This window comes from Bombyx mori, chromosome 26 (genome assembly GCF_030269925.1).
Source record: "Bombyx mori chromosome 26, ASM3026992v2".
NCBI lineage: Eukaryota > Metazoa > Arthropoda > Insecta > Lepidoptera > Bombycidae > Bombyx > Bombyx mori.
Genome location: NC_085132.1, coordinates 232,452 through 257,760, shown reverse-complemented (window position 1 = coordinate 257,760; position 25,309 = coordinate 232,452). Strand labels below are relative to the sequence as shown.

At 40.3% G+C, this 25,309-nt stretch overlaps 1 protein-coding gene across 2 annotated transcripts in view; it reads right to left on the bottom strand.

Moving 5' to 3' along the window:
* LOC101745011 (complexin) overlaps positions 1–23,463 on the bottom strand; it is a 271,044-nt gene extending 247,581 nt beyond the window's left edge. Inside the window, exons 1-2 of one of the 2 annotated variants that reach the window (XM_004932949.5) lie at positions 23,345–23,463; positions 3,538–3,571 (exon numbers count right to left, since the gene is read on the bottom strand). The gene's annotated coding sequence lies outside the window, so the exon portion shown is untranslated. Of the gene's footprint in view, positions 1–3,537; positions 3,572–12,128; positions 12,332–23,344 lie in introns of those variants that run through there. The other variant, XM_062676271.1, reaches the window with a different exon arrangement.
* Positions 23,464–25,309: the final 1,846 nt, after the last annotated feature.

The window sequence follows — 25,309 nt, the reverse complement described above, 5'->3', positions numbered from 1 at the left end:
TTCACCGATCGATGTACTTGGCGCATAGCCAAAGTGCTGGTTCGTTTGGCTCCTCGCCATCATGCGGTCCTGGTACCCGATCGCGATCTTTGTCCCGAAAATCGGAAAATGTATACAATGTCCTACTTACTTACTCTGTATAGAGAGAGGCTGGAAGGTTTCCTTGTTGCCTTGTTGTTTACTATTGCTTTTAACTGGTCATTGAATTTATTGTGAAGTGTTAACGTGCTAATAGGGAACTCGAAATAATCAAAATGCAACGTATCTACAAACTTGCGGAGAACCTACTTTAATTGAAAAGGAAAGGGATGTATGTTTATATTTATGTTAAATAAAATAAACTAAGCGCCTTAGCTAAATAATATTGTGACATTTTCGCGTTTCGGATCATCATCATCTGACCACAGTCATCTATTGCTAGATATAGGCCTCTACCAATCTACACCCCTGGGTCCGGTTTTCGGCTCTCCTCGTCGACCTCTTGAAGGCCAGCGTTCGAAGGTCATCGCACTACCTAGCCAGGGTGGGTCCTAAGTTACGTTTTCCGTTGCGCGGTCTCCACTCGCGAACCCGTCTGCTCCAACGATCCTTAGTTCTACGGCATATATGAATTCATATATATTCGGATAGCGAACCTTTAATTTCTGTTTTACGTGTCTCGATCTGATAGTCCAAAGCTCATCAAGTGTAAGGCTTCGACCGAAAGTCACCGAACTGTGGATGCTTGGGACGGTATTCCTTATGGTGACTATGGGCTGGTGATTGTTTAATATCAGGAGTGCAATGAATTTGCCCAAATACGTTCAATAATAAAAGTTTATAGCTCACTATTCACTTAAAAAATCAGAAGTAGGCGTAAAAGATATTTGGTAAGTTACTATCGCCAAACAAACACCACCATGGATAGCTAAAGAATAATCTGTTCTGCACCAATACGGTACGCCTAATAGTCGGAGATATTGTTATCACTAAACATGTAAGAAATAAAAATAAAAAAAACATGGGATGCTAATAACACAAAACTTGCCAAGCAATAAACAAAAGTAATTTTGCTATCGCGCTGCTCATAGAAGAACTTCTATATCAAAGTTTTGGCTAGTTCTGTCCTTGGCAAGTCTCTAGCCAAAGGCAACTTGTGCTGCGGCCAAACTACGTACATTATGTAGACATAAGAATGTAATTGCGGATAAGACACACCCTCATTCGAGGTTATTTCCAGAAAACAACAAGAGGCTTATAGTACGTTTTTTCTATCCAGTAGATCATTTTATGGCTACCTTTACGTAAAAGGCACACGGAGGGAAACCCTTAAGAATCTGATCCAAGTCTTAAGTACAGTTTATTGCATATCGGCTGTCCCACCGCAGAGGGGAGAGCGCGACTTTTTCGGCGACATAAGCAGGCTGGGTGGTGACCTCATCTCCTGCGAGCTCACAGCACCCTCTGTGCTAATCAGTGATTATGCTAATTCATAAATTTTTCGACTATTTAAGAAAAATTTGAACAAAATTTCTGTAGTTTGTAATATGGTTGGTACCGAGTGTTTCTCCTTAGTTACTTTATAATGAAAAGCAGTACAAGTGGAATTGTAAGTTGGATCGAATGAGAGGTAAGTGATAGCTCTGGACACCAAGGGTGGTTAGCCGGGTTACTTTGTTGAAACATGGACACCCACTTACTATTAAGTCATAAAATATTATCTGCAAACTAACAAAGATGTTTACATATACGTTCGTAAGAGGTTCTTGAAAGAATATCTTCGACCCTCTCCCTCCGAGGGTCCTTCAGGGTAACAAATTGTGTTTACATCGATCGGGCGGAAAGTATCTTGTTTCTATAACGGTCAACGCAACCGCTAATCTTTTCCGATCGTGGGCTCGCGACCTACCAATTTTGTCTTGAGCTTTATTAGGTTATTATTTATGGTTTTACATCTACTAGAAGCTATAGCTGAGTTAAGTATACCTTATTTGGACATGTGCATTTTGATTTGAGGTTGACTTTGGTGCAACGTTTTAGTTTTTTTTTTTTTTTATTGCGTAGATGGTTGGACGAGCTCACAGCCCACCTGGTGTTAAGTGGTTACTGGAGCCCATAGACGTCCACAACGTAAATGCGCCACCCACCTTGAGATATAAGTTCTAAGGTCTGAAGTATAGTTACAACGGCTGCCCCACCCTTCAAACCGAAACGCATTACTGCTTCACAGCAGAAATAGGCAGGGTGGTGGTACCCACCCGCGCGGACTCACAAGAGGTCCTACCACCAGTTTGTCGTTTTGTTTGCCACAAAGCACAGTAAACAGTAAATAATCTCATTCAACTTCCAAGTAAGCTATACAAACGTTACATTTTTTATGTTTATTTTTAAGCCTTTGACGAATAAAAGCTGGAGCTCGTTTTGAAATGAGAGTGAATCGCGCATATCTTTCTACCAAACCGCAGTCTGAAGTATGTTGTCAACAAAACCACCGCCACTCATGCATATACTTGCTTTTCATTTATTCCTCTATTTAGTACTTTTAAAAAGAAAAGATGTTAAAGGCTTGTAACATATCTAAAAAGTTATAAAAAGTGGCCTTAATGTTTTCATCGATAATCAAGGATCAAATTAAACTGGTCAGTAGGAGGGATGTTCTGATAAGATCCGGGCTTCACTAGATTTATCGCCCTTATAATTTAAAGGGAAAGTCTCCGTTGCCCGTCCCTCGCAGAGCCAAACGGAACCTTATAAATTACTTTTTAAATACCCGATCCGATATTTGCATTTATTGGTAAATGTATACGCTTTATCTAATTAATCTCATGTCTCTTAACTAATTCAAGTCACTTCAATGTTGAACATTCACGTCCGCTTTTAAACAAATTACTAATTGTACTAGACACTAAGTTGTCCTGTCACTACACGTACTAGTCGTATTTACTTCCAATCCATACTCTCAGAAATGGACGAAGAGAGCTGAAGCTTCGGAAGATGTATGACACTCCTTCCACCTATCCCAGGTCTATACGTTGGAACAATACCACATATATGTATTAAAGGTTACCGTCGCCCATGGACTTCAGCAATGCCAGGGGCAGAGCCAAGCCGCTGCCTACCGTTTAATACTCTCCACAAGCCTCGTTTGAAGAAGGACATGTCATAGCGCTCGGGAAACACCGTGGAGGGGAGCTCATTCCATAGCCGGATGGTACGTGGCAAAAAGGACCTCTGGAAACGCACTGTCGATGACCGCAGTGGCTCCAGGTAGTATGTATGAACTCTACTCCGGTGGCGGACGGTGCGATGGTAAAAACGAGGTGCCGGTTACGGTAATAAAACTGTTAACAGAACCAGCCGTTCTGGCTGTACTGAAATTTCATACTTAACGCTAGGAACATTAGCTCGGTACGGTCAATGTTGTAAAAAAACAATCACGAATCTGCCGTATTCCGGAATTCAGAGAGCACGTGTAATTATAATTCAAAGTAACCACTAAAATAACAATTAATGTAATAATAAGTGCGTGGATTCCTCACATCCTACGTATGTACATACCTTAGAGTTAGAAGAATGAGGTCCTGACAGGAATCTGAAACAAAGGACAGTTTTCATGTAATAAATACAGGTGTATTTCCTCTTCTCACATTCATACATAACTATCGCACTGACTCTAGTACTGAGACCTCAACACTTCATTAGCACACGGGCAGCAGCAGCATGTCTAAGAGATGCCGCACTCCACACCACTGGCTTAAACTCTAAGTTGCAGATTGTTCAAGCGGTGGCAGAAGTAGGCAGGACGTCAGCACCTCTCCCTGTGCACTCGCAATACTATCTACGATCAGTGCTACGAATGAGGCGGCACTAACTTCACGACAGTCGGAGATAGTCGTCAAAAAATAATATAATCTAGTAGATAAAGGAAAAAAAGTGTGTGTGTGTGTGCAAGTCACACACGGTAGAAGTGAAACTTTTAATAAATAAAATAATCGCAAGGTTCAACCACTCCGCAGTGTAATGGAGCAGCCTCACCCTGGGGGAACCGCCTGCATCATCACGGTATCCCGACGCCTGGTAAGTATGAGTTAGCAATAGAAATACGAGAATTCTATCAACTGTGTAACATCAGCTCGTCACCGCGATTCAGGAATTGTTGAATTTACGTGCAGCGACATCTGCAAACTAAATAGAAATAAAATATAGATATAGATATACTGACTATCCCACTACACAGGAGCATACATATGGACAATGTTTAGTAGACGATAGTGGGGATGCTACGAAGAGTCGCACAAAGAGGAGACCGAGAACGTCTAATGTGTTCTATCTCGTTCTCTCGCCGGCTGAATCCTATACATTTATGTGTTTGTGTCTCTATGGATTTATTTTTTCGTTTCATCGAGTTTGAAATCACAACGGTTCTAAAGAAGTTTCACTTCAAAAAAAATATTATTGCCTGAATGTCTTCCAAGACATCGCTACAAAATTGCAACTAAGTCACTCTCCAGCTAAGTTACAAAACAAAAACAAAATTAACTGCGTACAAATGCTGCGTGTCGACTCAATGTTTAATGAAAATAAATAGGTCCCTGTCGATCTGCGTTACTTGTGAAGTCAAACTAAGCCGATACATCAATTTCGGAGCCCCGTAGTGGGGCTGGGGCTCTGTGTACTCTTGTGAGTTTCTCCAATAAACGTTCTAACAGCTAGTATTAGTCAGGGCTTGAAATAGTTATAAAACAGATAATGAAGAAAAAAAAGTGTGGTGTCGTGGGACACCGGATAGGAACGAAGTTCCTTATTATAAAAATATTAATTTTAAGTTCTATTCGAGGTATAAAGAAAATAATACTGGAGGTTTCGCAACAACCCACGGTCATTCGGTAACGTGCGAACTTATTGTGGTACACTTCATTCACGGTTGTTTGCATAAGAGTTAGTGTATTGCGCAAACGAACGCTCTGAGATCGTGGTCAATGAATAATAAAAAGAAAATGTTATTTTTGGGACGTTATTACAAAGTTAAGTCGTACACTGTGTGCATTACTAATTTGTACGTTATTACAAAGCTAGATCGTACACTGTGTGCATTACTAATAAAAATCTTACGCTACGGACGTTTTTTCCCAATTAGGGTACCCCTCAGCGTCGTCCCATAAAGAACTTCGTTCCAATAATATTCTGTGCCTCTGGAACAATACTTGCTCTGCATCCAACTTACCCTGTGTACTCAGGGTATGCAAAATTTCAAATAAGTCAAATTTACAGCTAGCGTACATTTGTATTGTAGTCTGTACTGAACGACACACCTAACGTAATGTCACTAACAACTTTACAATAGAGCTGCTTCCTGCTGCCGCGGTTAACAATAACATATTATGTATAAGTACAAGCTTGCGACGGCTTCGTGCGTGCCTCGCAAACAAAGGCGAAAGCTCGAAAATGGACACGTACTACCGAGCTTTCGGAGAACGTTCAAAGCAATTACCATCCTGTTTGCAATTTGTTGAGCTATCGATCTCAATTCGGTGGCTTACAATAAACAATCCGAACGTAATTTAAATGGATCTACATTAAAATTTAAGATTGATCTGTCTCATCGTCGTAAACAAACTTATAAAGTAATACAAAAAAATAGATTCGCAAGCTGTCCCGCGGGGTCACGTCGAAACGAGATGGAGGTCGACTGTGATCTGAATCGCTTATTGTGACGCCACACCGACTGCTGACTGACATTCAAACGAGCCGCCTACAAAATGTTTATGATGAATTGAGTTTTACTTTTTGTGCTTCCCGAGAATAACATCAAATAGAAACGGCATTAGATCGCGACAGTCTGTATATATTGTGTTTGGGGCGGATGTATTCACCGCCGTTCCGACGCTACCCGTGTGCGCTGGCTGGGTGTTGCGAGGCGGCTCGCCGGGTCCGGCGCACTCACGCTGTGCTCCACTCTTACTATGTCTATATTATGGATAAAACAGATACCCAACCTTAGAGAACGTGTTAACTTACTCAGACGGCCTAATTGTATAAATAAAGCTACAGGGGGTGGTTTCTCGTCCGCCGCATCCAAAATCTGGAATGACTTGCCTCCTTGCCTTTGAGAAGTAAACTCTCACAAGAATTAAACCTTTTCAAATACTTTTATAAGGAATTTCTACATAAACAGCAAAGTGCGGAGGCCAGGTTTCTGTACATTGTGCCACATAATTTTCAATTTAGGTATTATTAAGATTTTTTTAAGAAATTTTTATTATTTTTTACTATAGAAATATTTATTAAGAAATTTTTAAATTTAGGTAGATTTAAGTTTATAGATTAAGATTAGAGGCAGCGGCAGAATAACAGCGATAGTTTCAGTTATCACAAAGCTGAGCCGCGGCCCTTATTATCTCCACTGTGTTAGTATAATACATTGTAATATTGTTTACAATTATAATTTTTATGTCATATTAATTGAAAATTTATTTGTATTTGTATTGTGAAGTAAATAAATGCAAATTATTATTATTATAAACTATTTGGTTCACTATTTTGGCGATAATGGCTTACAAATAAAAGATAGATGTACCCTGTCACGGGCTTTTCAGTGGAACTATTTAAGATAACAAATTCCATTTTACATTTTATACGTGTAACTCCACCGGTTTTTGCGCCACACGCCAAAATAGCTCGCAGATGGCAGATTTGTTTTCCTTCTTACTTGACACATATCATTTTGGGTAATTCACACTACTAGAGGTACCGCAGTAGTCGAAATTCGACTATAAATAATTGGAATTGTAAGTTTGGAAACTATTATGATTGTATTTTATACTTCTATAATCACAAATTTCGCCAAGACTACACTATAGAAAATATTAAGAAATAAAAACCATAATCTATTCTCAATTCGACCACAGAGGTCAAGAACAAAAGTTTGACAATAAATAGTATGCATGTGAGTGTGCGTCAAATACATGGTATGTAGTGTGTGTAATATTTTCTTTATTGATTTAATGTATCTTTTATGCATTATTTAAAAAAAAAATTAGCGTCGTGCACTCCTTCTCTATATTCTGTATAAGTGTGGAAAATTTCATACTCCTCCGTCCACGCAATTTTCGTTAAAAGGGATACAAAGTTTTTGCTTCACGTATTATTCACACTATAACTTTATTAATTATAGCCTATGTGTTATTCTAATGTGTAAGCTATATTATTGTAGTTCCATCAAAATCCGTCCAGTAGATTTAGCTTGAAAGAGTAACAAACACACATCCATACATTCTTACAAACTTTTGTATTTATAATATTAGTAGAATATACAAATGTGGAACTTTTCTAAAAATAAAGGATTGATTTGAGGACAAAACGATCCTTGCAATTTTTTTCTGTGAATAAATTGGTATCAAACGCTTAACTGCAAAGAAGACTGCAAACAAAGAATTGCAAGATTTTTGTTATTGTTTAGGTGAGTGGCTGAGCTCGCGACCCACCTGGTGTTAAGTGGTTACCAGAGCCCATTGACATCTTCCACGTAAATGCTGCCACCCACCGTGAGGTATGAGTTCCAGTCTTAGTTTTTACAGTACAACGGCTGCCCCATCCTTCAAAGCCAAACGCATTAATGCTTCACGGCAGAAATAAGCAGGGTGGTGGCACCTACCCATGCTGACTCACAAGACATCCTACCACCAGTAACTACGCAAATTATAATTTTGCGAGTTTGATTTTTATTATTCGATGTTATTCCTTCACCGTGGAACTCAATCGTGAACAATTGTTAAGTAATACGAATTTCATTAGAAAATTTGATACTTGTCAGCGGGATTCGAAGACCGGTGCATCGCTACATACAAATACACCGTACGTCTCATCGTTTAGATCACGACGACTTCTAATTCCAATCAAACTAAAACTTAATCTTAAAGCCTCAAAGACCGACCTCGAAGACGAAGGGTTACCGCAGTCATCATTGAACCAAATCTAGAGTATATTTATTCCTAGTTCAGCATCTCACAGCTTTAGAAAAGAAGCCGCATCACGTACGCAGATAAGTACCTACATAATTCGAATAAACCAAACAGAATGCCATATGTCTATTTCATTTTCAATCTCCACACATTTCGAGTAATCTCTAAGCCGCACATAACTTAAGACTATTTGTCATTTACACAGTTTAGTATTATGAATATAGCAGCTCGTCTCGTCTGCCTGTCGCTTTGATTAAAATTGAATTAATTCACCCGCAACCGATGTTCGGGTTGCCAAGACTCTTACATTGTTTTCTAATTTACAACATTTATTACAAGTTACGGAATGACATGTGCTTGTGACTCTGGAACTCTCACAGCTTGTGTACTTGATGTACTTATATATTTGGTTCCTCATCGAGAAAGGCTTTGACATAATAGAGGTGAACATATTATTATGTATATGTGTAGTATCTCTCCCTAGAGCAAACAAGACTGAAGTCGTCTCAGTTAGTATAATAATGTCTTTTCAATTCGTTACAAACACAAAAGGACACTAAGAAAGTTTTGGAACGAAGTTCCTTATGGGACGATGGCGAGGGGGTACCCTAACCGAGAGAAAACGTCCGTAACGTAAGATTTTTATTATTTATGTATAGTCTTAGTATGATGGCTATACAGTGTCTAATGTATAGTCTACGTGATGACGGTTATTATTACTATTCATATAAATAGCTGTTTCTTTGTATATTATTATTATATATTTTTTATAAATCATTGTGAATAAAATAAAGTTGATAACTTTGTAAAGAATTTTTTATTTTATTTTTATAAATAAAAAAATCATAATACATAATGTATTCCCGAATAATTATTTTCTTTATACCTCGAATAGAACTTAAAATTAATATTTTTATAATAAGAACTTCGTTCCTATCCGGTGTCCCACGACACCACACATCTTTTTTATTTAAGACGAACACAAAATATAGTAAGAAGGAGAAACTTTTAGTGGTAGACAGCGGCTTGGCTCTGCTCCTGGCATTTCTGAAGTCCATGGGCGACGGTAACCACTCACCATCAGGTGGGTCGTATGCTCGTCTGCCTACAAGGGCATAAGAAAAAAATAATAAAGTAAACAAGAAATATATAGTCCAAGCAACACAAGCAGATACACGAAACAAGAAGCAATAATTAAAAAGGCGTAGCACAGAAAGGTGACACGGGATGCGCGCTCGCAAGTTAGATTTCGACTGGTGGCGGTGGATCGGTAAAAATGCGACGACCGGTTTGTCTGTGCACCGATGTACTCGCGAAATATTATCGCCGCCGCTGTACTTTTTTTTTTTTTTTTTTTTTTTTATTTTTTTTTTATGATTGAAGGATTACTGGTGGCCCGGAGGCCTTTCCAGTTTCACCAGGACAGGTGGGCGAGCAAAGGCTCGGCCAGGAGGGGTGGGATTTGCTAACAGCTGCCCGAGCGCCTCCGAAGGAGACCTAACAACTCAAGAGTAGCTGCTTCGCGAATGAATCTACTACCGGATCGGAATCGCGACCCGCTGAGAAGATCCGGCGAGAAACTCAGCGAGCTGATTCATGGGTTAGGTTGCACGGCGAACTCTTTGTCGAGTTCGACGAGTACGGTTACCGAGGTCCCTAAGCCTGCTCCTAGAGCTGAAGGCGTCTAGTGCAAAGGTTATTGGATCTGATGGATCCGTAAGGACGTGTCTAGGGCGTCGACGGTGACTGGCTCCTTCATGATCAGGATTCGGGGAGTAGTCAGCGGCGGCTACGATAAGGCGATTATCATGACGCATAGCCTTATCGAAGTACCGTTCCGACGCTGACTTCATGTATTTCCGAATTGATTCGAGGCCCAGGTCGTCGTGTAGGTCAACGTTCCTCACGAACCACGGAGCTCCGACGGCTAACCTGCAAAAGCGGGATTGTAGAGATTGAAGGGTGTCTATGTGTGTGCGGGCCGCATGAGCGAACACCACACTCGCGTAAGTCATGACGGGCCTTATGCAAGTTTTGTAAAGTGTCACCTTGTTCCGAAGGGACATTTTACTCCGCTTACAGATCATGGGGTAGAGTCTACCGAGAATAAACGCGGCACGGTCACGGACTGATTTTATATGCGGGCGGAATGTCATCGATTCATCCAGGGTAACGCCCAGGTACTTGACCTTCCTGGCCCAGGGTATGGATTGACTAAAGAGAGTAATCGGGGGTGTGAGATTCCTCCTCCTAATACGGGAGGAAATCCGTGTGGAGCTTCCCCTCTGAAATAGCACCGCAGTACTTTTCGCTGGGTTGATGTCTATGCGCCATTTTCGGAACCACTGTCCTAGGGCTAGGGCTGCGCTCTGAAGCTTCTTCGCGATTAGGGACTTGTTTCTACTGGAATAGTAAACAGTCGTGTCGTCGGCGAATAAAGCTAAATGGGTCGGCGGCGACCGGGGAATATCGTTAACGAATAAGCTAAATAGGAGGGGTGAAAGGACAGAGCCTTGCGGGACTCCAGCTTTGAGAGGTCGTGGGGAGGAGCGGGTTCCCTCGACTCGATATCGAAAAGAGCGGTTCGACAAGAAGTCCCGTATGATGAGCACGAGACTATCCGGCACACCCATGTTGAATAGTTTGAAAATCAAACCGTTGTGCCAGACTTTGTCGAACGCTTTTGCGACGTCGAAGAAGAGAGCTCCCGTGTATAACGGTTTTGGTCGATTAAGCCCCACAAGAATGTGCTCCGTGAGGCGGTGCACCTGTTGAACGCATGAGTGATTTGTACGGAATCCGAATTGTTCATCGATGAGAATACCCTTGGATGAGACGAAGTCTCTGAGGCGTTTGTAGAGCAGACGCTCATACAGTTTGCCTAGAGACATGAGGAGGCTAATCGGGCGATAGCTCGTCGGATGATTTTTTGGTTTACCGGGTTTATGTATGCCGATAACGTCCGCTTCTTTCCACACCGCGGGAAAGATACAGCTCGCCATAGCGGCATTGAAAATAGATGCCAACATCACGATGAGTTGGACGGGTAGAAGTTTAATAACGCGGTTGGATATACCGTCGGAACCGGGAGCCTTGCGAGGACGTAGGTCTTTGATCAAGTCTTTAACTTCCATCGGGGTGACGGGTGGTAACGCATCCGAGGGTGGCAAGGAGACTCTGCGTTCTACCTCACTGTCTACTAATTCTACATGAACAGGGTCCACAGATTGAGTGCTGGGCGTGCACTGGGTTTGCAATGCATCGGCCAGCAACTCTGCTTTTTCGACATCATCAAACGCCGCGAGTCGGCCTGAGGGGCCTACGAGGGGGGGCATAGTTACTACCGTATCCGATTTGAGAGTACGAGCTAAGCGGTAGTAAGACCTTTGGGAGGGCGCGAGTCCTTCTAAGAAATCAGACCATCTGGCATCGCCGCTGTACTGCAGTTATCGCCTGATTGTACTTGTGAATTAAATTTGTTTAGTGTAAATAAAACAAAGTGCACGATGCTCTGCACTCAGCTGCAGATAGGAACAGTTGGCGGTGCATTATAAAAACAAACTGTTTCAAGGCCATGACCACGACCCTCAGTAATGAGGAAACCGATGCAAGAAGAGGGAGTGTTAATAATGTTCTGTATGATATAAAATGAAGTATATATTATTATGTATTGTTGTGTAGTGCCATTATAATAAAATAATATACAACAAATAAATATATGTGAGTCACCACAAAAATCACGCACAGATCGCCTTACCTATTAGACCTTTTCAAGAAACTTTTGTATTTACAAATGTTTACAATTGATGCAAATATATTCACCGCATAGTCAACTGCAGGGATGATAATTTCATAAAATTAGGTATATCTAATGATCAAGTAAAAATACCATTTAATCTTTCCTAAAAAAAATTATAGATTAATTTAGTAAATTCAATTAGCACACGCTTGCAACCCACACGACACTCGGCGCGGCGCTTCGGTACAACGCCTGAGCACATTATGTTAGCAACGCCGTAAGAAGATACGTTGCTATTTAATTCACTTACGGGAGACGTTAAGTGTCAATTTGAAGACGTTCCTAACAAGACATTGTTACGTACTTACGTATGAACAGAAATACATAAAGTGAAGTGGTCTGATCAATAACCGCCAGACGCCAGGTGAGCCACGAGCTCATCTACTTACCTGTAGTATAAGAAAAGAATATATCACCGGAACGTACAATTCGCGTAATTGACGTAAAATAGATAAAGCAATTTTAAAATTGTTTTGGGAAACTTTTTAACTAGACTCTATAGCATTCAAGCTGGTAATTCCAGATATCGTGAGAATGTCTATTTGACGTAAATTAGTGTTTGTAGACACGAAGCAACTGTTTGAAGTTACATAAACTGTCGACTGATAACACTATCAATTATCGGCGAGATAGGCTCGAGATACAGCAGCGGCTGTCCAGACAACGGGGGACCACGTGCCCGTGTTTACTCTTGTATTTAGATTAATTCATTATAACCGACATTAACAAAAGAGACTTAAATGTAAAATCTTGCGTTTGCCCCTCGGTGAAGATCATAAAAGCGTTATATATATTCAGAGCGCGGGAATCGGACACGAGCCCTCACTAATAATTCACGTGATCGGATTAAGCAGTGGCCGGATTGGCCGACGGATGCTTTCGTACAAACAAGATACCGAGGTCGCATCAATATTTTATGATATCTTTAACATAGTACAGCAAACCGACCTGTACGCCATGGCGCTGGCGCCACTCTCGCGGCCGTATGCCCGCTCGCTATACACAGTTACCTAGTATCTATGTCCGTCTTTTAACAGAGTGTATAATCTATGTCCCGGGCTTCCGTTTTGACTGTGAGTAGCGTGCAGCAGTGAGTAGTTGAACAGCTGATGGTGACAGGAAAGGTAGATGGCAAACGTCCCGGAGAACGTAGTCCTACGAGATGGTCGAACCAGATACGATCTTCTCTGGACATCAACTTCCACAATGCCCTTCACAAAGCTAAGGATCGTAGAAGATGGAGGGAAATCGTACGGGAGAAACTGATGCAGTGGGGGAGTCACGACCCTCAGTAATCAGGAAAACGACGCGAGGAGGAGGACGTGCGCCCGCGTCTTGTTGTAATTATCTTTTTAAATCAAAAATTGCTTGTGTTTAAAAAAAAATTAGAATTGGAAATTCGATACTAGTGACTAGTTTATAGTACCCATAGTTTTATTGAATAAAAATACCCCTGAGATCTGCCCCTCACTATAATAGTTATTTTTGCGAACGGGTACCCGGCAACGTACCTACCCGCCGTAAGCAACTTGTAATCCTAATATATTGTTTTGTTATGTAAGAGTACGTGGTCTGGTAGGCATTGTCTAGTCTGTCTAGACACTGTAATATTGTTTACGCTTATGAAACTACAAGACAAGTCCATCATTATCTGTAAATACCAACGAGTAATATCAACGAGACTATAAGCAATATTTACATAGACCAGACTATACTTACTATTAAATTTATTTATTGTATAATACTTCAATGTGAATGTCGCCAATTTCTTATTGCCGAAGTGGGGCACACCAGCTCGCAGTCCACTTGACATTTGAGACATGAGGTCGAGGATTTGGTGCACGCACTCGCACCTTCTCAAACCCCTAGCACTAGCGGCCTTCTATCATTTTGGCTATATAAAATCCACCCCCCCTTTCCGGTAACAGGGTTATCGAAAGCATATTATTATATGGGATCAGACGCTGAAAGGAAATTTTCACATAATTCAATTCTCGATATGAAACGAAGTAATAAAGTACACATCACCCGAGCTTCGGTCGGTCGTGGGAAAAACGTGACAACTCAATTAATGGTAAAATATCATTAATATTTGGTTTCTGTAAAAATACTCAAAAATATTGTTCGAGTGACACGCAGTGCTAGACTTTTACACTTAAGGAATTAACCAATTTTTTATTTATTTATTTATTGCTTAGATGGATGGACGAGCTCACAGCCCACCTGGTGTTAAGTGGTTACTGGAGTCCATAGACATCCACAACGTATATGCGCCACCCACCTTGAGTATAAGTTCTAAGGTCTCAAGTATAGCTACAACGGCTGCCCCACCCTTCAAACCGAAACGCATTACTGCTTCACGGCATAAACAGGCAGGGTGCTGGGGCATTGCCTACCTTATGACGATTGACGTTTGACGACGTTACGTTCCAAACAACAGAGAAGTAAATGTAAATGAGTGTTTGTAAAGAGAGTCTCGAACTCATCCCGCGCCGTGTGAATGGCGACTCCCAACTTGACGCCATAACAAAGTTAGAATAAAGTTGTGGGTTCACAGAGGGCTCCGTGACGTGCACGCGTCAAAGGAGACGTATCGTATCGAGGCACTTTGAGAGTGTGTATTCACGCTGCGCCTAATGAGGCCGCCAGATATGTATTTCACTAGTGAGTTCCCGCTTACGCATTTCACTTATTTAAGCGACTCCCACGCCACCTAACGCACGCAGACGGTACTGAGAAGAAAGCTTTTTTGTCAAAAAAAATCTCGATTACACCTGCACACAATTTCAACTTAACTTCTAGATATGTAAATGAAACACGAATCTTGTGCAGCCAATAAACAACTACCTACGTGCTTACCGTTTAAGTAAATGGTAGGCATTGATGTATGTATCTACAGGCTACTGACTGGACTCCTTTCTCTCTAACTCCTCCGCCCCGGCTACCAAGCAAACATTCATTTTGGTTTTAAGGATACGACAGCCTATAATCAAATGCAACTTGAACTCGCGCCCTTGTGACTCGTAAACCTAATGTACGTAGCCGTAACTTAAACGTAAACGTAACCTGATTAGTAAAAAAACCGTTTAAAAACGATTGTACTGGCTGTACTGACTGCGCACTTCAACAGTTGTCGCGATTGCGCCGTGTTATATATATGTTGATATTAAGCTTACAATTGTTATTATATAATAGGTTTTACTTCCACCCCTCTCGGTAAAAAGCAAACACATTGACATAGGTCCAAGAAAAGGGATAAAATGAACATTTGAACTCAACCGCAACTGTTCTTTTTTATGTTTGAGAAGTTACTGGTGGCCCGGAGACCTGTCCAGTTTTACCAGGGCAGGTGGGCGAGCAAAGGCACCCCAGGAGGGGTGGGATTTTCTAAAAGCTACCCGAGCGCCTCTAAAGGAGACCTAACGACTCAAGTGCAACTGCTTCGCGAATGAATCTACTACCGGATCGGAATCACGACCTACAGAGAAGATCCAGCGAGAAACTCAGCGGGCTGATGTTTAGGTTAGGTTGCACGTCGAACTCTTTGCAGAATTCAACGAGTACGGTCACCAGGGTCCATACACCTAGTGTTAGAGCTCAAGGTGTCTAATGCAAGGACTATTGGACCTGATGGATCCGTAAGGACGTATCTAGGGCACACGCAACTGTACGTGCGCTGCATGTCACAAGCAGGGCCTATTATACGGGGGGGTATTTCTAATAAGTTATTGTAATGATTTTACTTGATTGTTCCTTTACCTACTTACAAACAAGCATTGCAGACCCAGCGTATGGTTGGTACTGTTGGCGAGACTTTCTTGTAAAGAGCTGAAAGGGTAGGTGCGTGCAAAATACATTAATATGAACCCCCTATAAAACAGGGTTACATAATTTATTAATCACATTTTTTTAATTATATATTTTTCATCTATATTACAGTATAAAAGTATATTTATAATACATATATTGTATGTATATTGTGTGTTGTATTGTGCATGTATAATATAATATGCGTTCTGTATATTTAAAATATATTAGTTGTGAGAATGACCGTATGTTTCGTATGCGTTCATATTATGTTCAATAGATATTCAATCTATATATTATATAATCTATATACATATATATAAATGAATTGCTGTTCGTTAGTCTCGCTAAAGCTCGAGAACGGCTGGACCGATTTAGCTAATTTTGGCCTTGAATTATTTGTGGAAGTCCACAGAAGGTTTAAAAGGTAGATAAATATGAAAATGCTCGGAAGGAAATAATAATAATAATTTTGTTTTTCCTTTCATGTGTCCCCCGTCGGACGGATTCTTTTGGTTTGTTTTGAGTTTATTTTATACAAAAGTTTAGGTCTTTTGTTTATCGATTGAGGTACTACGAAGTCTGCCCGGTTAGCTAGTCAATATAATAATATGTAGATGTAGAGTCGCACGTATCATGGAGCCGACGAACCGACGTGCCCCGCGGGTTGCAATTATTATTGACATTTAATTATATTACATTCCAATATTTGCTATCTAGAGGGTGTAGCTTCGATTTAATAACGATTTTATAAAAATATACCCTAATCCATTCAAATAAAGTTAATCTTACTTGTTCGAATGTTTCTGCATATAATTCTAACTCCAATACTTGTAACGCTTTATTTACTCTCCACTTTCGGCTGCACTCGTTTTATTAATGAATTAAGTAAACAATTTCATAAACATTTTCTCTGTTACTGTTTCCACGGATCTTGTAGCAGGCGTTATTACTTAAGCTTTATAATCTATTTGAATAATTTTCATTTTTAACTTTCGGTATTTTATTTTGTGAAAAGCTCTCTCTGGGTGTCCGCAGGGGTAGACAGCGGCTTGGCTCTGCCCCTGGCATTGCTGAAGTCCATGGGCGACGGTAACCACTCACCATCAGGTGGGCCGTATGCTCGACTGCCTACAAAGGCAATAAAAAAAATCGATGTTTGTATTTTAATCAATAAAAACTAAACACCGGTGGTGGCGCGTGATTACTTTTAAGAAATCGATGTTTTCTTGCATTTAGCGATAGCCACAGAGTAGTGTTACAAGCAAACACCGCTTGTATTGAAATTAATTCAGATTTCATAAACAAACAGACAGAGACGCTATAATGTCAAATATCGACGTACAGTAAGTACCAGGGCAGCATATTGTGGAGCAGTTGGTGCGGCGTGGGGTAATCCGCCGGAGATGGGAAACACCGACACTTCCCTCTCGATCTAGATAAACGCGCTACTCCCGAAATACTTCGGGTAATACACGTAAATATGTCCCGGATAAAAACGCCCCGTACCGCGCCGGCTTCATGAAAACATTACGTGACTCCAGCTCTTAAGGACGTGACTTCGAACTTTTTTGGACTTTACAATATTTTAGTAGATGTAATAACACATATTTGTTGGATCTGCTAACACAGTCAGCGGTCTGTAGTCACTACTAGACGCGTACTGTACTATGTCTGTCCCAGCCCAGTCCGGTTAGTTTTTCTAAGTCACAATAATGCGAACGTACGAAAAGTGAACGGTAACCTATTTGCTTGAAGGTTCTGGTGATTTTTAGAATTCGGTCCAAAGTAAACTGCGAAGAACCTGCGATATCGACTCACTCAGTCGTCCCACATCAGCGACATGCCTACAAATTGTTAACATTTGCTTTACTTTAGAACAATCAATCAACATAACACATCAATAAAGGCTCAGTTTACTGCAGGCATGTATTCTGGAATACTTACTTTACACAATCAGATCACTTGTCTTCTAGTAAAATAAGAAAAATAAATATTCTAGTGAATCGTTCTAAGGAAATTTTCAGAAATTCCTCAAAATCTTATTAACCACAACAGTACCTATTTCTCATTTGAAAAACTGACAAGCGCTTGAAGTACTTTCATAAAATTAAAAGTTAATACAACGAAACATCTAGCCTCGAAACTGGGAAGTATTCTGGAATTGTATTGGGGTTCAAAATGAAACTTTAAACATTTCACGTTTTCCAACTAATTCAGAAAAGTAATGTGGAAATCACTCATATAACTCAATAAATAAATAATCAATCTCTAATATCCTTAATCCTATAAGAACAAATTAGTTTCCATCATTATCTCCCCTACGAACACCTGCTCACGGACTATAATTGACTTACTAATAAAAGCTTGACAGATAACCTCTTGACATTTGACGTTTGGCTTAATGTGGGATCCATTGAACGAGAAACAATGCCTCGGGCTGCAGTGCACGCTTTAAATACTTTATCAAGATATTTATGGAGACAAGAATGGGTGCGTTGAGGCCGCGTGGGCTCAGGACTATAGCTGCTGGCTACCTTTTGCATGTTTGAAATGACGAATTGTTTCGTAGATTTACTTAAGTTGTCACAAAAATGTTACCAAGCCTAAGTTATATTTATGCGGCGTTAAGTTTAAAAGATTTTTAAGCAAGCAAGATCAAACTACAGTTTTTTAACTAAAACATGATATACACATGTACGATGTTATAGAATTTTTCAACATAAATAACACACAGTAATTAATTTTGAATTTTTATTTGACAGGGAACCAAACCTGAAGCACATGGGACAGTAGTCAAGGCTACAAACTAGCAACTAAATCGAATATACCATTGATTACTCTGTGTTCATATGTAAACACGCATCCATAATCAAAGATGCATCAACAAGTTTCTGGTCACAGTGCTACATTATAAATTGACCTTACAGTCCTTTGTAGCTGTCATAATATATTGCTCCTTGTTAAATACTTATAAAAGAAACTATTTGCTGACATTAATTAGACTAACTCGATATTACAGCTCAAAACGAAAATACAGGCTTTTTGAATTTCAGAAAAACAAACAATGAGACCATGAAATAATTTTTAAAACCAGGGTACATCAGCTGCTATGGACATAATGGTTATTCCAACTCTCGATCCCATGGTCTCATTCAGGTTGTGGAGTCTCGGAGCTTAAATAGGCACTTAGGGAACCCAGTCAAAAACTAGTGGCTTTGATAGATGAGCAGACAACTCACAATCCACCTAATACTAAGTAGTTATCCGAACTCACAAGCTCATAAAAGTTATAACACAAAATCTGTCACACATTTCGAGACATAAGATGGGATTGTTTATTGTCTTGCACGAAGTCTGCCCTACAGATACTCAAAGAACACTGACCGTTCTCTATCGAATTTCTTATCTCAATCTCCTTTACGTTAATCAGGGGAAATGATGACAAGGAAGAAATGAAGTGATACTGTTCTAGGTCTAAACTATATCCTCCTCCTTGCGTCCATAATCCTCAGTGCTTAGGGTCGTGGCCTCCTCTAACAAATTTCTCCTGCATTATCCTGCGCCATTCCTGCCTGTCCTCGGCTGTGTGGGCTGTTGGGCTGTTAACTCTGCCGATGCCGGTCTCAAGCCCGGATGAGAAAAGAGGAGGGTTGGGTTGGAGTTCGACCTTTCCACCGTGAAACCGTCAACGCCGAATCTCGGGCGGCGGTTAAATAGCCTGACCCAAACAAGGCTTCAGTGGCCTCAAAGAATTAAATCTCTTCTAAAAGCACTGACGTGGAAGGGCGTGGGACCTCACCATGTGTACTTTCAGAAGAAAGCCTCATTTAATATACAAAACTATATATGTATATGCCTACTGAAATTAAAACAAAAATATGAACCCCCTGAGACACCCGAGTCCGTCCCTGCTTCAGTAGACGAGCGGACTCAGCTTAACTCAAGTTTAATTTAGTGCCGCGACCGCAACCTTCTAATTTAAATTAAATTGAATTCTTTTTCTTTAATTCTCTTCATAAAACTAGTCTCTCCTATTTTTCAGTCTCTCAAATATTTCTTTTACTTTAATTAAAATATTCTAGCAATATGTTTGAAATAAGTTAGTCTGTATTATTTAAAAATACCTTATGTCGAACCTTATTGCAACGGTTTAAATTGTCGTATAATTTATGAATGCTAACGCACGTAATGTAACTGAATCAGATGAAGCACGGGTGAACGGAACCGCGTGATGCCGGGACAGGCAGGGAGGTGTGCTTCGCCTGGGGTATCAACGGGGTTCACCTTTCAAAAACAAGTATTTAAGCTTAAGTTAGTACGTTAACATAGCCCATTTCGTAAAAGCGGCACGACACGAGCCCATGCCCTCGCATCGTGGCCGCCGGTAACTACAGTCCCGATCCTGCAGACCGAATGGAAAGCAGTCGACGACGCCCAAAACACGTCATTTCAGATCCTCCCGATCCACTAATGGTGCTTTTGGGTACCTAAAGCACCGGTCATCGTTCTGGGTGAACCCGTCGCTAGCGACAAAGGGCTCGGCGAGTAAATTAACCCACAGAGACAACCTACTGAGTTTCTCGGCAGATCTTCTCAGTCGGTCGCGTTTTGGATCCAACGGTTGATTCTGCGAAGCACTGCTCTAGCTAGGGCTAGTGTTAGCAACGTCCTCAGGTTAGAGCCCCGTGAGCTCACCTACTCGCTTGGTTACGCTGGCAAGCCTCTCAAGGCTACCAGCTTAGGTAAGAAAAATAATAATAATATATGTTGTAATATATGCTCTCTGTTGGAACGACCCACCCAGGGCCACCCAGGGCTATGTTCAGCGTCCAGATCCTATATACATTCACTCACTCGAATTGTATAAAAGCTGTCCCTTCTTCTAAATTGGGAAGAAGTACTGTTTCGCAATATAAATAAGTAGGTGGTATATACACACACATGTACATATGTACATATGGATCGCATATGTACTCAGACTGCGTAGTGCCATTGCATAACTCTACACAACAAGAGCGCAAGGGACCTAAAAAGGCTATCCCTTAGTACAACGGACGCTTCAAATGGTCGGGCACTGGGACACTGTGGACGTTCAAATGCGGCAGCTTTTTTTTATTTGTCCTTGCTGACAGATGGCCCACTTGATGGTAAGTGGTTACCGTCGCCAACGGACGTCAGCTCCAACTTTTCTCAGCAATTACAGTCCTAACACGATGCTCTCAAATAACTGGCTCTTATTGAGAAAACGTGCCACACCTGATGCCAGCAGCTCACATAATATATCTATAGGCACTTTCTATGTTTAAAGACTTTGTTTATAACTAATGTATACATGTACTTTACACCTAGTGATATTAAATTAATAAAATAACCATCCGAAATGCAAGGCAAAATGACTCTTGTTTCAAAATAGTTACGAATTAATGTAATTATACTAGCTGTCCCCTAGTCGTCGAAATTCGACTATATTTAATTTAAATTATAAGTTTGAACATTATTATGGAGCGTTCTCAAAGACTATCATTATACTTTTCTATAATCACAGATTTCGCCAAAACTAAACTATAGACAAATAATATTAAAGAGAAAAAATATTATTCTATTCTCAATTTGACCACAGACTTTAAAAAATAACAAAATTTTTAACAATAAACAAAGAGTATGTATATGTAAGTATAGGTTGATGTCACTACAATTATTGACAAAGCACATGCAACTTTATGTTCCCTAAAGAGCAAGTCCTGTTTTGTCTTGACACGCACTCCTTGTCTAAGCACGCAGACTGAAACGCGAAAATAAAATAACGTAATAATTTGAAATACGCACTGATCTTAACTTCAGCAGAGGTACTTACATAATCTGTGCACTTCTGATGAAAATAAGCTCAATTTGTTTTTTTTAAATAAATTTTTTTAGAAGAATTCGAACTTTGTTTATCGCAGGGCTATAGAAATAATAGCGTAGATGCTTATAAAAAAGATTCAAAGTATCTTACTTTGTATTTTCCGATCTCTACAGCATATAGAGATCCATAATGAGTATGAACGTAAGAAGAAGAAAATATCTTTGCAAACAAAGTATACTGCATTTTCATACTCGCTTACAAAGACTTCGAGACTCAGCCTTGAGTAATTCAAAATTTCGACTGTTGTAGAGCAATTATGGCTACGAACCGGGTCTGCAATACATTTGGACAGTTCCGTCGCCCGGAGTGGAGCTGAACCGCACTGGTACAGACAGTTCACACAGATCAACTCACGGACCATCTCATACAGACAATTTTTTTTTTAATTCTTACCTATGCTGATGGCCTTAAGAGGCTATTTCAGCTTCACCCTAACGTATAAGTGAGCTCACGGGACTCAAACCGGAGTGTTGCTAACACTGGTCCTAGCAAGAGCAGTGCGTCGCAGAATCTACCACCGGTTCGGAAACGCGACCCACTGAGAAGATACGGCGAGAAACTCAGTGGGCTGTGTCTATGGGTTAGTTCACTCGTCAAGCCCTTCGTCGCAAGCTACAGGTTCGGCGAGGACGGTGACTAGTGCTTGAGGTACCTAAAAGCACCGTTAATGGATCGGGAGGATCCGTAATGACGTGTTTTGGGTGACGTCGATTGTTTACCATTCGGTCTACAGGATTGGGTATGACCCACGACCAGCAGACAGCGATCACCAAGTGTATACACTACAGTGTCAACGACAGAGACCATATTGAGACCTCAACGTTAAAGTCATCTCAATACCTTCATAATTACGAGTATCTCATCTCCGAATCGAGCATATGACTGTTTCGTGGCAGAGAGCTTTACCACTACTAATTAAAAGCAAAATTTCATTTTTACCACGTTCTGCACGCAGCATGATTGCTCTATCAATAAAATCTGGACATTAGAGTGCTATAAACTTCAGCCTCCATTTTCTGAGAACGTAATGTTGGTGCTATAGATGAGTAGAAAAGCTGCTGGCCCACCAGATGGTAAGCGGCTACCGGGATCCGTATATATAAAATGTTAGATCGGGGTCTCAACTGCGCTGCAATATCGGATCCTACCTCCTTGTTCGCAGGATCGCCGTAGAAGTAAGCATGCTGGTGCCAACCCAAATCATACATACAATCGAAAGGACGGTCCACACAATGTTTTCAATCAAGAGCCAAATACCTGATATCAAATCTACATTGCAACCGGAGAGTCGCCGTTAACATTATATGCAAAGTAATGTAAAGTATATAAATATGTATGCATATTAGTGTGCTGTACATCCAATTCACACTTCACTATATAGAGTCGTTATTTAACTGTAATGTTATGTAACTTTGTAACTTGAAAAACAACCGATGAAACCTTTCAAATAAATAGGATAGAGCACTCTATATATTATATTATATATTAATAGAGATTAACGTGAAAACTTAAAAAGTGTTTCGGTTTTGTATTTACTACAATAATACTGTCAAAAAATCTGGCCTAATTTAAATTTTTAATACAAAAAGTTATAAAAAATTTACATTTTGGAAATAGCAGACAAAAATGAATAGTGACTTTGATTAAAAAATATCAAAAAAACAGCTGATTAAAAATTTTTATAATACAGCTGAAAAATTAATATAAGAAATAAACACGAATGAACTATTGTAAAAGTCTACATGACTCATATTCATTAGCGCACTCTTTTATACACAACGCTTAATCTAATTACTTGAAACCCACAAAGTGTCACAATACACACATAAATTAATAAACAAATTAATCTAAAAATTGTATGGTGTACATAGATGTGTGTATAGTACTTACATAGAGTCGTTTCGTTGTCAGCGAGCGTTGTAGGTTAGCGGCGGTTGTGGTGCGGAGACGCGCGTGACCCGGGCGACGTGAGGCCGCCGACTGCGGAGCTCGATCGATACAACGGCCGCCATTGCCGCGGTGCGTTCCTTTACGCTCTATTATCCGACGTTCCGTTTTACGTCACATTTTGACGTTCAGGTTTTTTCGATGCCTGCAAATTGGCTGTTTTGTTAGTTTCGTGTGGGAGAGATGCCAGGGAATCGGGAATCTAATTTGTTTTTGTGTGTGGAAAATAATTAAACACAAAATTCTTATCGGTTTTTGTTCCATTTGGATTAATATGCAATAAAAATAAAATAAAATATATATTATTAATTTATTTTACGGCTTTCTTTGTGATTTATATTTTTGCAATGAACAGTCTCTTGATCTGTTTTATGTGTGTATCGATCACAATTTAACATTTTTATTTTCTCAAAACAGCAACGTATGTCCTTTTTTATTTTCGCTAAGAAGAGCGTACATCTTACTTTTTTTTTGGGTGGACGAGCTCACAGCCCACCTGGTGTTAAGTGGCTGGAGCCCATAGATATCTACGATGTAAATAGGCCACCCACCTTGAGATATCAGCTCTAAGGTCTCAAGTATAGTTATTTGATGGTAAGTCGTCATCGGCGCTCATGTATATCGGCGACGTGCCATTAAAGTGACAGAATGCAGTGACACATGCGTATGTAACTTAAACAAACTTCCCATTCAGAGCAATGAAAACAGTTCGCCTCCTGTCAGTATGAACTTATCCAGTTTTCTTCCTGCGTAATAGCACTACATTAAATATTTTCAAACTTTCCAATTGCTCTATATCCCCCGTTGTCATATTTTAAGTCAGCCTAAAGATAGAAATAAACCATTACTTCACAATTTTAATAGTTAGTCTGTAGGTATGATACCAAACTAGTGATCGTGAGCATAACAATTATAAAAATATACTAAGTAATAAACTTATTAATAATTTTTAAAAACATATTTACGATGTATTATTTAAAGGCACTGATTGTATTGAAGGCACGGTATTTTTTAGTTTTTTTTTTTCTATTCGTGCGTTCTCAAAAACTACTCCACTGCTTCCAAACGAAAAGTATCTCACAACCATGACGAGAGACAAAGAGTCAAATAATATTAGATAGAGTCCTATTTAAATAGGTTCATTGCCGTCACTTGATACTTACTGAAGACGGACTACACACGGCTTACCTTAGCGATATTCTTTACTGTACACACGCATACATACCCACACAAACATGCTTATTTTTTGTCAAAAGGCTTTTACTGAAACTGACAACATTGTAATATAAAAAAATTATCTAGCGATATTCGCCTTCACTCCGGATAAAAACAAAAAATAGATGTCCCGCATATTAATTAGTAATATTAGTACCGCTACTACTACCACACAGGTACGTAGAACTCGATATAGTGCGATGTCGACCGCGGGATCATTGCTGCCCCGGGACTGCACCGCGCCGCGTCGCATGGAGACCGTGAGCCGGGCGTGAGCCCTTAGTAGGCAGCGGCTTGGCTCTGCCCCTGGCATTGCTGAAGTCCATGGCCATCGCAAAGTAACTAGTAAAATAGAAACTACACCATTAACTGTTTCATTTGTAGCATGGAGACTTACCGTATGCTACTTACTTTTATTTTTTTATTGCTTAGATGGGTGGACGAGCTCACAGCCCACCTGGTGTTAAGTGGTAAGTGATTACTGGAGCCCATAGACATATATGACGTAAATGCGCCACCCACCTTGAGATATAAGTTCTGAGGTCTCAGTATAGTTACAACGGCTGCCCCACCCTTCAAACCGAAACGCATTACTGCTTCATGGCAGAAATAGACAGGGCGGAGGTACCTACCCGCGCGGACTCACAACAGGTCCTACCACCAGTGAAAAAACTTTAAGTAGTCCACCAATAG